General features: G+C 37.5%; 1 long non-coding RNA gene across 1 annotated transcript; it reads right to left on the bottom strand.

The window, feature by feature from the left end:
• Positions 1-1,169: 1,169 nt before the first annotated feature.
• Positions 1,170-3,134, bottom strand: LOC120333085 (uncharacterized). The gene is made up of 3 exons (XR_005568189.2): positions 2,892-3,134; positions 2,227-2,405; positions 1,170-2,153 (listed from the first exon to the last, which is right to left on the bottom strand). It is a non-coding gene; the product is annotated as an uncharacterized LOC120333085 (long non-coding RNA).
• Between the last annotated feature and the right edge of the window lie 12,740 nt (positions 3,135-15,874).

Below are 15,874 nucleotides of genomic sequence, written 5' to 3'. Positions count from 1 at the left end.
GTTGATTTTCCCATTAGGATAGTAGACACACACAGTTTCACAGTACAACAGGCCTAAATGACTAAAACGAACTAAATTTTTCGACAGTGAAGGCGACGTCAAATGGGACTGTAGCTAAATATTGATGTCAATTTTACATTAGAAATTCGCCCCTTTTAGACACTCCAGCTGCATAACTGAATTGTAAACGTCCTTACACATGGTAGTACAATGAGAGAAATATTTTATTATTTTGTCAACCAAAAAATACAGTCATCAATAAAATAGCCACAACCACAATTTTGAGAAAAACGCAAAAACCAATTTGGATTTTTTTCATTTTTGAATATCTAGCTAGATATTCACACTTAGTAAAGACCTGAGCTCTGGTTATTTTGATGTGCATGAGAATATCTTTGTAATCAATATTTGTTGGCACTTCAGCTTCAATTCCTTCCTGCTTTTTACCCCTATAAAGCTTTTTGGCCCATTCTGTTCTCAACAATTTCTGAAATTTTTTGTATGGGATGAAAGGTAAAACAAGGTGACTTAGGCCTAAGTTGCACTGAACAAATTTTTAGGGATGTAAGTTTCGGACATTTAATTTCTCATGCCCATCATATTGGAACTTAGGACTATCTTTTTTCAATATTTTGATGTTTCGAGCCATGCACTACATTGTATTTATTTACATTTATTATTGAAAAATTCAGGATTTTCAAGAGACCTTGTAGAGTCTACAAGATGGTGGTCTTGAAATCCTGAATTTCTCAATAATAAAATTTTTAGCTGGACTTGGGCCCATTCTGTTTTTAACTTCTACAAAATATTATAGTCCCAAGTCCAGCTAAAATTTTTAATTTTTGAGAAATTCAGGATTTCAAGACCACCACCTTGTAGAGCATGGCTAAAACCCCAAAATATTGAAAAAAGTGAATTTTCCAAAAATGTGACCTAGGCCCCTTCTGTTCTCATCCGGCGATATACGCTGAAGTGATTAATAGTAACACTGAAAAATGACTAGTGGCAAAACTTGAACTATTACGATAATATTTTTACAATAAATTTGTGAACAAAATGAGGGATGTGATGGAAAATCATACTTAACTGATAACTAAATTCAATGGGGTTTGGACGATAATAATCAGAAAAAAAAAAAATTGGCTATATATACAAAGTGGATCAGGGACCAAAAAATAAATATGATGAGAATGTGTCTGAACGTGAAAAATAATAAATAAAATAAAGCGCAACTCAGTGGACATACACATTACACAGTATTAAAAAAAGTAACACACTGGAAAGGGCAAGAGGAATTCTATTCATAGGTTTGTCATAATCTGAAAATGTTTAAAAAATGCATGAACTTTTTATATATGTTTGGAATTTTTGCGAACTTGCACTCCAAAAATGTTAATACTTATAATGTACTTATCAATAAGGTTTAGCAGGTGGGGTTTTGAGAATGTTTCTGACTCACATAAAGGATCAATCAATAGGAAAATTCAATAATTCACATCTTGGGAATCGTGTCTACAAAACAAAGCGAGCAATGATCATCATAGGAATAGTGAACATTTTTATTTAAATCTTTGGTGTTACAGTATGATTCATGAAACCATTACAAATAAACTAATAGTCCAGATCAATTTGGAAATAATTTGATTAACCAATAAAAAGAAATAATACTTATCAAATAACAAAGACACGAGAAATGGACCATTTAATTGATCAAGAATAATATGTAATATTATATGAAATATGAAAGACATAGAAAAGAAGTGCTATTCGATTGATCAACAATTAAAATTTTAACAAATAAATACCAAAGACATGAAAAAGGTACAATAATTGAAACTTCAGCAGTATGTGTACCAAGTGACGGTTAGGCCCATATTTATTCTGACCTTCCTCATCTTAGTTCCATCACGAGCTCTGGACTGCCCATGTCAGCCAAGCGATGGCGACTACATATGAGTGGATGAGAAAAAACGCAAAAAAAGGCACCCCCGTGTTATAATGAAAGTGTTATGTTGTTTCATATCGCAAAAAACGATTAGAGGGAAATCCCCCCCCCCCCCCAATTTTCACATTTTTGTGCTTTTTTATATGACCCAACATTATAAGTTTATGACACAACTGGTTCGTCCTGGAGTCGGATGTTTCAATCAAACCTAAAACGTTTAAGAAATGATTTACAAACATTCAAACTGGCAATTAAAGTTTACTTTGGCATTCACAACTCACTGTAGGGCTATTGTTATTTTTTGAAACTTCATCTCAGTCAATATTTTAGTTAATTCAGGTCTTGATGATTTGAATTATTTGGTGGATTTGACACATCGAATATTGTCATCCCCTTTTATTTAGATTTTTTCCATTTATCCGTACTCTTCGGATCAAATTGGTATTCTTCAAAAATAAGTCTGAAAAAGGAATGAGTTGTAGGTTACACAATGAACGTACTTTCGAAATAACAAGCGTTCAGCATCCCATTTTTAACACAAAATATAATTGACAGTGACTTAACGAAACACGCATTCAGTTCAGAAATTCATTATTTCCACTAAGCTCCGAATTGTCTACTCATAATGCTGCTAATTACTATAAATTTTTGTTACCGCAGTACTTTAAACAATCGTGACAATGAATCTGATACATTCAATGCAATGTTCTGACTTTGCATTACTTAGGAAGATTTGAAAACAGTTTCCCTAACCTGACACCTGAAGCCAGCAGTTAGAAAATCTTACTAATTTAACGTAACTCTCAACTTTCCTGGGGTCAGAGCTAACTTAAATGAGTCGAATCGGCAACGTGACATAAATAATTAAATATGACATCATCCTAAAACTGTGTACAACCTATCTTTCCTGGTGTTAGTTTGACATTAGGCCATTCGTTTGACTAACCTCACACAAGGAACTGCCTGGGCCAGATTTCCAGCCTTTACGTCGCCTACAATTATTTTCCCATTTCCTCCTTCTCTGCATCTGATGATAGCTTCAATAGTTGCACTGTTTTGCTATTCCCGCTGCAATTAAGAGCCGAACGGCCTTTAATTCTATAGCAGAAGTCACCAGCCTAGCCGCGGATCACGCAGAACCGCCGTAACCTCGCAGGCGATGTTGATCGAAAATGGCGGCCAATTTCCATTGTTGCGCAACTTAGGTATATATGGGCTTTGGTTCACAATGCTATGGACCTTTCCCCGACCTTTAACCCCCGGAAAATTTTTCCTATACTTTACCATTGCAAAATTTTCGGGGCTATTTTAAGAGTGGTTTTACGAGTTGGCGCTTGTAAAATGGAGTATGTGTTTCAAACCATCATTATGATTCATCGCATACAACAATCTGTTTTTTAAAAGTACCGGTAAAGAATTTCAGGCTAGTCTATCACAGCTATTTCTAAACTAATTTTTATTACTGCAATTTAATTAAAACTCCTGGGAAGACAGAGTGATCTTTGAATTATCTGATTTATATTTAGGTTTCTGAAACACAACTGAAAACTAACGAATAGAGATCAAAAACGCGAAAACGAGGTAATGTTTACAACCACGCTTGAAAATCTGTCTGAGCGAATGCGAAAAGGAGGCATTGTTACGTCACTTTTTGCATCTTGCTGATTGGCCAATGTCACAAAGTAAACAAGGAAGTCGATGCTCGGGGAAAGGTCCATTGAGAACACAGTCCAGCTACCATCAACGGGTGCACCTGGAACTGCTCATTTATAGAATGATGATTCTCAGTCCAAGCCTGTGTAACTTCCAAAATAAGCGATCCCTTATCACGCGGGACTTTAAATCAAGTACAATTGAATAAATCAACAAAAGATTAATTGACGATATTTTCTAAACTACGATCACATGAATCAACTGAGGAAACCCCCCCGCCCCCCCCCCCCCCCCCCCAAAGAATACCCAACTGAAGAACCTCCACCCAAGTTAGACCAACTGTAGAATCTCCACCCCAGCTAAGACCAACTGTAGAATCTCTACCCCAACTAATCCTAACCCTACTAAATAATTAGTCCAAGTCAAATAAACATAAAGGATCAGCTGGTATTATCGGCTTAGGTGGTTTAGGGGAGGGGGATATTCTGAATTCTGATATTCATACTGAAGAACCTTCACCCCAACTGAGGAATCATGAGGCATACATGGTGACCGTACATTGAACCCATGTGTATATCCGCGGGTTCAATCTGTATGCGGGTGCTGAAACCTAGAAGAAAACTATGGATCAAAACAACGACATCTGACGCAGTTCATCAAATTTAAATTTTGATATATTTTTAAAATTTCTGATCCATGACATTTCAGCAAGCGCAATTTCATCACACGTAATTCATTCATGTCCGTAAATGCTTTATCACGAATCTCCATTATTTGATGCCTCGTGTTATATATATACTGCATTGACCTTAGACATGTGCTTTGTTATCCCAGGCATTTCATTCCAAACAATCCTCGATATAAATATATCCTTTGATATGGAAGGGCCAACTTCATTTCAAGATGAACTCAAAAACATTTCTCTTTTATTAGTAATTACACATGATTGAACTGGTATCTCGTGTTCTCTCTAATCATACTCCAACATTGTTAAATGAATTACCAGCTCAATGTGTGTGTACCTTTGTTGAAAGTTGGCCTGTATTGTCAATATAACAGTAGTGTGAAGTGGAAAACATAAAGTATACAAATAAATTGATAGAACTGGTATACACGAGTTCGGGATAATATCACCACTCACAAGACAGATTAATAATGTTCAGCATGCACAGTTTCGTGTTGCATAATGATGTGAAATGGATAAAAAACTGAACACGGTAAACACGGTTCTATAGAACCGTCTCACGGAATTTTATGATATCAGCGAACCGGTTAGCATTACTGAAAAAACATGACTTTTTGTAACAGAACCGGCGGCAAAATATGACTTTTGTGATGGAACCGGCTAACAAAAAATTTGAATCCCACCGCTGGTTACAACTGTATGATTTTAAGACGTCCACAATCCCCCAATGTTATTTCGCATCAGCCCCGCCGACGGTGACGCGATATCGAATGGTCAGTTGGGCGACAACTTCACGTTCCATAGATCACCATGGCGACCATTTTCGACGTAGTTTTGATTCTTTTTCCACGGAACACTTCGAAGACGCTCGCGGAACACAGTTTTGGGAAACGCTGTCGTAGACTATCACTCTCTTGGTAAATCTACGATTTGTACTGCCCAGACGCTCAGGTTGCAACTTGAACCATGTGTAAAGTTGGGTAATATATATAATAGTGTGACTTAGTAGCATTCTAATTTGACCGATTATTACACCAAACAGCCAAAAACAAAATAAAGTGGTAAAAACTTACTCTAGAATCAGTTCTTTAAATATTAAAGCCTATTGACGGGCGGTCAGTACCGGTACGTTCATTCTGTCATTGCATAAAACGCCATTGCATGATCCCCTTACATTCAGAACTTTCTATGCGTTAGCATTTCTGTTTTCATCGCATTATTGTTTCAATTTTTATAAAACTACGCGATGAGGAACTAGGATTAACAGCAAAAACAGAAGTTAAACACCTTACTCGCAAATGCGCGAGGCAAGTTCTGCATTGAGTTTTCAGTACTACGTGTTCAAGGGTCATTTTCGTTGAAGCGGTTTTCAAAAATCCATAATTAGAAAACTAAGACAACTTTATGTAAATAGTAAGCATCAAAAATCCCCCCAGAGGGGCGCGAGAGATTTCAAGAAACTACACTTGGGACTTTTTCTTTTCTTACCTAATTCAATAATTTTGAAATTTCATGCATCTCTTCGTCTTGTTGCTTTATGTCGATGTAATAATGTGTCGTAAAATGATCCTTTTCTTTCAATGTCACTACTCACAAGTCCAGTTCTCTTCAACCGGGTATATCAATCAAGTGTATACCAGACCATATGTAGGGTATACGAAGGGTGTACAGCCAAAGTCATGGATTAACAAATTCCAATATAATATATTATGAAGTAATTAATTGGAGACAACAATGCAAGCGCGGCGCACTTGAAATATACAATGTCATTTACGCAAGAACCGATTTGAGCACATTGTTACATCACAAATATATAGAATAGATAATGCAGGCGTCCGCGTCTGGGTTGAGGATATCGGCCGCCATGCACGTAGCTTGATTCGCGCTGAACATTATTCCCATTGACGCTATAGGGCCGTCAGTCGAATTTTGACCGTCCACAACTTGTATACAGTAGCCCATCAAATTGCATGGTGATATTGCAATATCGCCAGTTTTTTTTTACAATCTCTGTGCTTAAGATTTAATGTTTATTTAAGCCCTAATAAAGCTTGGTATTTGTAAGGTATACAAAGTTCTTGAAAAATTGTGAAAGATATACCACGGTAAAAAGAAAATGGTTGAAAAACACTGCACTAGACTACGCGTGGCGAAATAGAATAAGCATGCGTGAACATATATGGCTGTAAACGTTTTGTTGTTTTCGTGGTTTTGTGTGTTAGCTTATTTGACAGCTTTCAGTTGTGCTTCCAAAAATAGCTGTATATCGGATACCTTAATTTTCTTTATGTTTTCCGATGACCTGTAGTTTGGTTGCAATCATTGTTTTATCGTTGCCGCGCCTAATAACTAGAGAATACATTGCACAACCAAGCAATCTCGTTATTAATTGAGTCCTTGAAACTGACAGCTGAAAGAAAGCCCAGTCTCGGCACGCGGAGTCTAGTCTAGAACAATACCGGTACCAAGAACCCTACAATCTGACAATGTCATTAGTTAGGCATAAACGTAGCTATTTATATGCGGAATCGTACTAGTAACCGGACGGCAAGACAATTTATATCTTTTCATTTTATAATTTAGCCATTTTAAAATTATAATAACTAATAATACAAAAAGATCAGAACGTTGACTCCGGGCACTCCTTGATGTTAGACCCGCGATTTTCCATACAATCTGATTAGATTCATTGCTAAACTCTGTAATGCCACTGGGTATTATTCCAGTATTGCTTTTTAACTGAGTTATTGTAGAGTGGACTTTTCCATGATTATTCTATGTTTGTGACATACATATTTTCCATGCAGTACTTCCATGTTTGTTTGTCCTGTCTCTTGTGCACGGTACCGGTACCGTAATTTGTTTGTTGGGTTTTTTCAGTGTAATGAAATAAATTGATTCAATTGATAACGTATCATTGTATAATATGTTATTTCTATGGATGGTGACAAAGCCTATTCCGCCTTTACAATTCGACCTTTCGGGGTCCAAAGACAGGTGAGAACTGGTCCAATTCCTAATGTAAGTCACCAATATCAATATTTTCACCCCGGTGTACAATAACATTGCACACTGGCTAGATGAAATTTGACATTTTCATTTCGCGAATTGTCAAAAATGGATATTTCGTCATTCTGAAAAAGCTTTTTTTTGATTTTTTATTCTTTTTGTTCCTTGAGCTAGACAAATTGTCAAAATATCTGGTGTTGGATTGTTATTAATTTCACATTTGGTGAAGAATATTACCTAACTATATAGTAGTCTACTACCAAATAATAGGGATGAAGACGAGCGAGTGAAATATGAGGTAGATATATTTAAGAGCGCTGATTACACTGGTAGACTGGTACTGGTAGAACTATAGAGAATAATTTTGAAATTCAAAGAATAATTTATGATCGTCCCTCGGAAATGAAAAGCCTAATAGCACATGACGTAAAACCAAAATGCGAAACTCGAAGTGTATTACCCAGCTCTAATACTACTAACAATGCACCAGATAGTAATAAAGACGAGGAAGAAATAATTCAATTTTAGTTTAGCATGATAGCCTAATGGTTAACTCATTGTTAATCTAAGACGCCATGTTAAATTATATGATTTTCAGTCATGATCAGCTTATCCCTTTATCCCAGCTTAGAACAATAGTGTTGTTTTTTTTTTGCAAAGGCTGCATTCAGAAAATCTTGTTCACAAAAAACAACATTGAGAAAAGTACTCAATTTAGCTAAAAACCACTAAAATGCCAAGCTACCGTCACCATAAAAAAGTAGGCCAATTGCGCTTGTGTTAATGAATATCGATTTATATGAGACTTGAAGAAGTTCATGTCAATATGAACAGGAAAACAGTTATTTGATACACTTTAGCTTGTAATCAATACCAACCATACAGTTTTCCATTTCCATCGCCATATTTTCTTACCTTTTCTTCAATGGTTATTTCTCTATATTTCTTGCTCAATATACTGGTGATTTCAAGATTAGTTGAATCTTTGTAATTCGCAGCATAATTCTCTCTTTCACCGAGGAAGAATTGGAAGTAAGGAGTCAAAGGTCGTTTGGAATGATCAGGATGTTTCTTCACATTTCCTTTGTAGGGATTCTAAAAATATTAGATGGCTTTTGAACCTGAATTTTCGTTGAATTCAACACGACTTAGTCAGTAGCCAAATCATCTGACAGCAATGGATATTTGTCCGTAACGCTCGAACAAACAGATGCACTGGCTTTTTAACAGAAATCGATCAGTAAAGATCGATAAGACTTTTTTCAAATCGTTACGACCCCCTGTGCAGTCATCACGAACCCCAGTTTTGGACCTTTGCATCGGATGAAGAAACAGGTTGACTTTTATCTTCTACTTCTTTATATTTTTCCTCCTCATCACTGCTGGTAGAATCCGATGTAGATTCTTCTTCTGATGTAGAATCTTCCTCTAAAAGTACTCCTTCTTTGATTTGAATAGAAACTTTTCCTTTTTGATTCCTGTGTGTCGATAAAAATAGTTCGTTGCTATAAAGTTTGGAATCGGAAAGTAGTAAGAATCTCATATTTAACTTGAGTAAAGGATATTCGATAAGACGCTTAATCTTATGGCGTATTTTTCGATTCCAATGGCAAATATAATTTAATCTAGGATTAAAAATGAATAAAGATTTTAACATCAACTCGTAATTGAACCTGAATTTTCGTTAAATTCAACACGATTTAGTCAGTAGCCATCAATCATCTGACAGCTATGGATATTCGTCCGTAACGCTCAAATAAAAATGAAGCTCTATCAAAATATATATATAACACGTAGACGACTAGCGTTATATTTGATGTCTGGAAAGTTATGTGTTGAATTTTTGGGAGACGTGTCTTAAAATTTTTTGACTCAAGCCAAAGATCCCTCAATTAATTGAATATATATAGGAAACATGGTTTTTATTCATAATAAGAATTGAAGATCAGAAATAGGGAAAAATTTGTACGTCATAAAGATTTTTCATTAAAACTTTCACTGATTTCACAACCTCATAGCCCTCGGTACCGTTCGCGATTTATCAATCACCTAACTAACTAACTAACTCAACTCATCGATGAATCTCATTCAATGGAGTAGCTTGCATAGCGACATGATTGCATTTTTAAAAATGAAGGAACCTGTTGTAAATTGGTTCGATACAGAAGAGAACCCGTTCCTAAAATTTAGTATACAACTACTTGATGACAACTGAAAGCTGAAATAATAAAAACAAAGAATGGTAACCTTTGCATCGAATGAAGAAGCAGGTTGACTTTCATCTTCTTCCTCCTCATCACTACTGTCACTGCTGGTAGAATCTGATGTAGATTCTTCCTCAGATGTAGAATCTTCCTCTGACTCCTTCTTTGATTTGAATAGGAACCTTCCTTTTTTGATTCCTGTATTTCTCTATATTTTTTACTCAATATACTGGTGATTTCAAGATTAGTTGAATCTTTGTGATTTGCAGCATAATTCTCTCTTTCACCGAGGAAGAATTGGAAGTAAAGAGTCAAAGGTCGTTTGGGATGATCAGGATGTTTCTTCACATTTCCTTTGTAGGGATTCTAAAAATATTAGATGGCTTAGGGGTTCGAGCAGGAGTAGGCAATTACTTTTTGTGAGGGCCAGTTAAACATGATAGACTTGGCTGGAGGCTTAAAACTCAATATGAAAAACTATGATTAATAAACAGTTTATTTACAAAAGCTTGCCCTTTTCGGTTCCAATGCCAAATATAATTTAATCTAGGATGAGAAATAAATAAAGGTTTTAACATTACCTCGTACTTGAACCTGAATTTTCGTTAAATTCAACACGACTTAGTCAGTGGCCAAATTATCTGACAGCAATGAATATTTGTCTCAAACAAACAGATGCACTGATCTGATTGACTTTTATCTTTTTCTTCCTCCTCGTCACTGCTGGTAGAATCCGATGTAGATTTTTCCTCTGATGTAGAACCTTCCTCTGAAACTATTCCTTCTTTGATTTGAATAGGAACTTTCCTTTTTTGATTCCTGTGTTTCGATAAAAATAGTTAATCTCAAATTTAACTTGAGTAAAGGATATTCGATAAGACGGCTTATTCATATGGCGTATTTTTCGATTCCGATGCCAAATATAATTTAAATCTAGGATGAGAAATAAATAAAGGTTTTAACATTAACTCGTATTTGAACCTGAATTTTTGTTAAATTCAACACGACTTAGTCAGTAGCCAAATCATCTGACAGCAATGAATAGTCGTTCGTAACGCTCAAACAAACAGATGCACTGGCTTTTTAATAGAAATCAATTATTAAAGATCGATCAGACTCTTTTCATATCGTTGCGGACCCCCTCCCCTGTGCTGTCATCACGAATCCCAGTTTGTGAAAAACTGCTTTAGAATATGTTCCAAATGGCCTGGGTTATATTTTTTTGTACTCATGAAGCTCCGTCTCTTTTTGTCATTGTATGGCGCTCACATTGGTAAAAAAAAGAATAACCTATAGACTAGGTTTTAGGAATATTTCGATTTCATTATTTTTTTTGTAAGTGACATCTTGTATTGAAATTATAATTTTGATAAAACATCTACACCTTGTGAGCTGTGAACAGAATAAATTTTCTTTCAACGCGAGTGTACGTTCCTGGAGATTGCAGTGTGCTGCGCTGATAGCCATCAGTAGGATTGTTACAGTGTTCAGCTTACAGTGCTGTTAGTTTTTGGCTTAGGTGAGAGAGAGGTTGCTAATTTAACTGGCGTTAGGTCGGAGACCGCATTTACTTACTTCGTTTAAGAAGAAGTCCACTTGATGTTGTAGGATTTTCCCAGTCTCCGTCGCTATATTGGCGTCGTCAACGAGTCCTAAAGCAAGAACCTTTTGCCTTCCAATTTTTGACCCAGATCTTTTAAGGCCGGGAAGCTTTGTCTAACAGTGTGAACTTCAGCATCCGAAGAGAGATTCTATCTGGTCCGGGAGATGATTCAGTTAGTCCTTTGATGGTGTCTAAGACCGCCTCTTTGGTTATAGGCTCAATCATCTTCCATGCTGTAAATCTTACAGGGGTAACCGGTCGATTGTCCTCGATATTCGGAGCTTCAATGGTGTTTTTTATAACGTTTTTAGTTTTTCTTTGGTGGGTCCATTCCCTTTGGTGCTGTTGGTTTTCCATCTCACGCTCAGCGCATGAAGATCGTTTCTTGCGGTACAACGCCTTAATCTTTTTGCATTGAATTCCGCGCTCTTGTCAGTTTCCCGGGTTGTTGTTTATGTGAGATTCGGTACGATACTTGACGGATAACTGATGAGCGAGAGGCGAAGCATGCTCATTGAGTATAGACTTCAATTCGTCACCGTCGAGTCGATCGTGGATGGCCTCGGTCTGATATTCCCAGAGATTCAAGGCAAGTAAGTACATGATCTTTATATCTGCTTTCAGGGAAGGCAGCTGCGGGATGCTTTTGTATGTCGGGGATTATTGATATCTCATGCTTTCCATTTTCTCTTTTACTGGTATCTTGTGTTTTTTCTTTTACACTTTGTATCTTAAGTTTTGCCTTTCTTTCATGTTTTTCTTGTATCTTTTGTTTTTCTCTATTTCTTCCCCCGGCGATTTGTCGTTTTATGCTTTTGAAATCGTCTCGGATTTATGACATCCGGAGTGCCATGAGAAAGAACTTTTTGCAGACGGGCATATCAGTTCCTTTTGATGCCTTCCCCCCTCCAAGCGTAGGTCTTCTCTGGCCAGCAAAAACACCTCCTCGTGGTTCCACCTCGAGATCGTACGGGGACGTGATCTTGATGGAATGTTGATGTGTGTTGCCTCCTCCGATGTACTCATAGCAGACAGGGACAGAGGTAATCTCGTTAATCCATTCATGCGCGTCACTAATTAGATGACGAGGCATTTGGCTAAAATAGAGGGGGGTGCGAGCTTTTTCTCGGTTCGCCCTATTTGCCCCTACAAACACACAATCACAACAAAATATCAAGTACACTCCACAGTTCATCGACCGGAGCTTGTTGCCATCTTTGCTCTTCGGGTTCTCTTGGAGTTTGGTCGGCGTTTCATCGCGTCATTATGTGGCTACTCCTTCTGCCTCACCAAGGATCTTTTCCTGATGTTGCACATATAGATGTTCCCCAGGGTACGCACAGACATTAACATGAGGTCGGCCCTTGTGATGCCCACGTATTAAAGGTCTCTTGCTGATTGTGGGCACCAGCATCCCCTCCAGTTGTTGGTAATGGAGGAGAACTTAACTTGATCTGCGGGGATCCCTGATTCCCGGGCCACGTATTCTCTCATAGACACCTTGTCATAGTAATCTATTCTTTTTTGGTGGCCCAGAGAAATAGATCCCATGGCGGAGTCAGACGTTATTTGGGCGTCTAGCACCTTGGCGCCAGTGACCTGACTCCAGCAGATTAGGTCGGGCTTGCGCATTCCTTTGTTTTAGTCTGCCGGCGACGAATTTTAAGAGTCGATCGTGCCGCCGGATCATAAGTCCCCACAGCACAGGGCAATGCTGGCTTATGTGTCCTAGGGCAGGGGCGGGCAACCCCTGGCACGCGTGCCAAACTTGGCACGTTAGCTCGTTTATTCGGCACGCGAGCGAGGCCTCAGAAATGAGATCGTCCTATTTCAGATAAATAGTTTCGAGATTGAATTATCTGATAAAACTCGGTGTTCGTTTATTCATCGTTTGTTAACAATCTGTAATTTATTTAAACTATTTTGTCTTTTCGTGACATATGGCTTCAAAGAAATATATACGGTGGATTATGGTGTAACAACTGAGCTCTCTACGAATTTTGTCGAGATGAACACAACGTTCACTTGGCTACATTGTTACGTAATATATATTTCTGATTGATTTATGGAGTTGTGCAGCTCATGTTGGTTAGAGGTATTTGCTAGCTTACTGTTATAAATTGATTTCAAAAGAAAGGAAAGGAATACAAGAGAAAAGTGCAGAAACCGAACTATTACATGATTGGGATGCCATTCCCGAGAATTTTTTTAAACCTAAAAACTTTGCAACTGCATTACTCTACAACAGGGGTCGGCAAACTGAGGGCCAAATGCGGCCCGCGAGCTCATTTGTTGTGGCCCTCGAACAACCCGACATTTATTAAATGAAAAAAAAACTGACCCAAAATTTATTATTGTCTGTACGCGGATTTACGTGGTAACAAGTTCTGCTGTATGGCGCTTGTTTTCTAATATGTAGCGTCAGTTACATGTCGTTCGAGTTAATTGTGATTTTTAAAATTCAAGGGAAACGCAGGGTAGCTCGCGACGAGGGCCGAACATTCCAATGTGTTTCGACAAAAAATTCGACCCGAGACCCAGGACTGCGTCACAGCTGATCTATGCGACAGTGTAAAACATGTGATGGGCACGTTCGGAAGCACATATTTCTGCAAACAGCTTTATCTAAAATGCATTACACTTGGATTAAACTTTGTACTCGCTTGTCAGATCTCCTTTGGACGACGTACCGTGGGCAAGTTGGCATAAAAACATCATCCTTCACATTAATAACAAGTAAATAAAAACAATATGTTGTTGGATAATATATATATTAAAAAACGGCACATACACATCTCATAGTAGCAGGCTTTTAACGCAATAATAGAAGGTGTGAATGCGCCACAATTTGAAATTCAATCTAGCGATTGTTCGAAGGCGGAAATATTGCGGCCTGTGCGCTACAGGGAATGTGTATATTTGGCCCGCAAGTACATAAAGTTTTCCGACCACTGTTCTACATGTTATCATCTGCATATGCTTGTGAATCTTTGTTCTCAGTTATGACTGGAACTTTATAAAGTCTCGTAACAAGAGTAGCCTGGAAGTTGAAACCAGTACTTCGTGTTTTTCTTCGAAAGTTACAAAATATAAACCCAATGTAAAATCTCTATCAGCGGTGATGCAGCAGCAGAAGTCCCAAGGATATAGAATAAGAAAAGCAGTCAAATTAATTTGTCGGATTGATATTTATCCAAATAGTGAATCCGTCTGTAGCCTACATGTTTAAACGGTTCATTATTATGTATTTTTGCTTTGAAGTAGCAAAGCATTGTTTTAATTTTGGTCGGCACGCGGAAGTATATCGTTGTTAACTTTAGCCGATTTTGGCACGCGAGCCGAAAAAGGTTGCCCACTACTGTCCTTTTCCTTCGGTTGGTGGGGCCAGTAAGGATCGGATTCGGGCGGGATCTAGATGACCGACTCTTTGTTCCCACGTTTAGTGTACTTCGACACCATTGATTGATGTTGTTACTTCAATGTAGCAGCTCGTGGGGTATGCTACCATTGATGGTGGTGTTCCCATCCTAATGGTAACTCGTCTAATACTCGAGTGATGTACTGAGTCAAGAGCCTTCTTCAAATCCAGGAATGCTATATGCAACGAATTTTGTTGCTTCCTAGCATTTTCCAATAAGGCGTCCAGCAGCATGATATTTTCTGCGCATCCGTCTATGGGAGGGAACGCCCGTTGTAGTGGTTTGAGAGAGACATGATTCACCCAAGTCGCCTTCCCAAGATCTTATGAAAAACCCAGGATATCAACGGACCTATCGTGATAGGTCTGAATTTCTCCAGGCTCGTTGGGGAAGGCATCTTTGAAATTAGTACTGTTCTTGAATTCGGGGTTGGTGTAAGTAATAAACGGTGCTATCACCTAACTATGATGTGGAGTGATATCGTGTGATCCAATGTGCGAGTAACACCAGAAATACTTAAAAAGCCCGATCCCAAATAGTTCATCCAATATTTGATGCTTTGACTTTATTGCATTATCGCAGTAGTAATGAACATCGATGAGTCAGTTTATTCCAGTAATTACACACAATTTATTCTAATTTATGATCATCACTCCAAATATTAGCTAAATAAGTAAAAACAAACATGAAAAATACGACTTACAAATTGACAAATTACGGAGCTTAAGGAACAGAGGTGCGCTCACTAAAACCACGAAAGAAGAGAGCGGCGTGTGGGAGAATTTACAGATGCGAGATTATTGGTCAGAATATACAGTCAAGTTGGCTCAATAGAATATATATTTGGGACTCGTCTTGTATAAACCATAGGAATAATACATGGAATTAATTATTAGTATCAAATTTTGGATATTAATCACTCCATTTAACCGAATATGAATGTACTACGCTTATAAAATTGAACAATTATCGTAAGACTGGCATGATTGCGAGAAATAGATATTACGAAACACTTTTCTGGAACACAACCTAGTGACCATAATTAAGATGAGGGAACATTTCTTACATACCGGGCCCAAATTAGAGAAAATGAAAAGTATTTTGTGTATTTTTTAAAGCGATAAAAGAAATGTTAAAACAGCACAATGTGTGAGACACATAAAAAAAATAATCAGAAATAACTAATCTGAAACAATGAGCATCATTAGACCCACATAAAAATGGTAAACGAAAATCTCTAGGGAAAGGGTAGGAATGAGGTACAAGCTTAATTCCTGTTGTGTCATATACAATGTGATATGTTATGTGAATAGGTGCATGTTATGTAGAATGTGTGTGTATGTGCGTGTCACTATA

This window comes from Styela clava, chromosome 14, assembly GCF_964204865.1.
Source record: "Styela clava chromosome 14, kaStyClav1.hap1.2, whole genome shotgun sequence".
Lineage (NCBI taxonomy): Eukaryota > Metazoa > Chordata > Ascidiacea > Stolidobranchia > Styelidae > Styela > Styela clava.
This window is presented reverse-complemented; position numbering and strand designations above follow the sequence as displayed.